Here is a 2,254-nt window from a genome sequence, read left to right as displayed (position 1 = left end):
TCTCTGTTCTCTTCAGTTTGGCTTTGATGAAGCTGTGAGGACTGAGGTTTCTCTTCATCATCTTCTTCACTCTTCACAGGGACAGGAGTGAATGTGAACCTGCTATCAGCCCCCCCAGCCCTCCAAGCTCCTCTCCCTCCTGACTGGTCCAGAGTTGAGTACATTTTCTACAACATATCTGGAAGTGCAGTGTGTTGATCTTTCACTGAGAACTGAGTGAAGCTTTCCTAATTTTGCTGTTCACATGACCCCTGGGTCATGAAACAGGCCCTGTCAGGACTCAGGAGGTCACTAATGGACCATTTCTTTAAGCTGCAAGATCTCACAGATCTTGAACAACAAAAGTTGAGAGCCAACTTTAAACCAAAGCCAGCTTAGTCAGCTACAATTTGTTATCCCTGAGAAATCTTTCAGAGATCATCTCATGATTTTGAACCAGGGTTGTAATGGTATGAGATTTCCACTGCCTCTTCTGTTCCTCCTGAGTTTCCGTAGCTCCTCCAATCTCTCCCTCACTGTGTGTTTTGCGTTGCTGAGGGGAAGTTGTGTGGAAAATGCTGCTGCACTATTTTATTGTTTTCTTTGGAGATTAAACAGTTGAAGTTGTAACCTATGTTGCATGTTGTTTATTATTGCTACTTATTACCCAACTGTTTTGTTTTGAACATTAATCTTTAAAGGTCCAGTCTGTAGATTTACAGTGTTTGGTTTATCCGTTCTGTGCTACTGTAGTTCAACATGATGAACTCCGTCACTAAATGATGATTTTATGAAAATGATCAATCAATTATTGGCTATTGTTTTCCTTCTTTAAGGATGGTTCCCCGAGAAATTTAAATACTAATTAAAGCCATTTTTTTATTATCTTTGATCATTAATAAACATTAATAGCCTAAACTAATTGATTACACCAACATAGTTTGATGCGCCTTTAAACCACCAACAAATGTTACTGCTGTGATTTATCATGTAACCCACAAAATCAGAATCAGAAATACTGATACTGATATAAAAATACTATTTCCCAGGGGGAAATTACTTTCGTTACAACTCCAGATCAATCAATAAAATAAAAATAAAATGTTACCAAAGTTTGTATATTCAGTACCACTGGTCTGCCACTGCAGTAGACATTCAGCTGTACTTACAAACAGGTACTTTGTAGTGAAATTGATTTATTCGTCAAATTAAGTCATTTGAGAATATTGATTTTAAGCCCTCATAGGAGCTACCTTCAGAATTTGGTATTGCTGCTAGCTATTCCAAGCTAAACCTACACTGCAGTGTAGTAAACAAACCCTCACCCTTTACTCAGACTTGAGATTTGGGACTCATGAACAATCTTTATTCTATTTTTTTGCTGCTTTAACATTAAGGAAATGTGTTTACAACACACTGTATGCTACACTCACTTCCTTTAGCATTGTTGGCTAACTGAAAGAGTCTGCGATGAAACATCCCACAAGTTCACACAAAGTCCACTTAAAGCAGTTTATCCACACATACAGGATCTGCTGCTTCAATCCCATTGGATCTGATGCTAACGGACAGGATACGGAACAGAAAGAGTTAGCATGCCACAGGAAGCTTTCAGTAGTGCTTCCTTGCTGATTTCCAAACTAAAAGTCTCTTTGTTAAGGATGAACAATGGTAGAAGTACTCAGATCTTTATTTACAAATGCCACAAAGTAAACAGTACAAAAGCCTAATGTCAGCAAAATGTATTAATATCAAACATATTAATACATACAACTCTAATTCTAATGACAAAACTATATAATATACTTTATCGACATTGACATTATCATATTACTTTTACATACACTGAACTTCCTGCCATGCTGCTGCTAATCTCACTACTATGTCCCTTTGCTTGATAGTTGTGATTACTTAAACAATAATAATAATAATAGTAATATAATAATAATATGTCCAATGTATAGTAGTGTACCAATGTGATCCACACTGCTGCTTCACTCCATCTTTCAGTGCTGATCTTTATTTCATTAGATGGTCAGTTAGCACCATCTAGTGGACAGATAGTAGAACTACATCATCTGATGTGTGATTTCTCTGACACTGACTGGGTTTCTGCCACAGGTTAGACTGGTTCTGACGTCACTCTGGTGTTTGTTAGACTTGGACTGTGAAGTTTTGAGGGTGTGACGGCGTCCTCAGATCAAATGCACACAGACACCAGGACTGACGAGGAAGAAAGGAGCAGCTTCTCTCTCCCAGTGTTTCCTCCACACAT

The sequence above is a fragment of the Morone saxatilis genome, unplaced genomic scaffold (genome assembly GCF_004916995.1).
Source record: "Morone saxatilis isolate NCDOM2014 unplaced genomic scaffold, NCSU_SB_2.0 Contig6, whole genome shotgun sequence".
In the NCBI taxonomy this organism is placed as follows: domain Eukaryota; kingdom Metazoa; phylum Chordata; class Actinopteri; family Moronidae; genus Morone; species Morone saxatilis.
Note: the sequence above shows the minus strand (reverse complement) of the source record.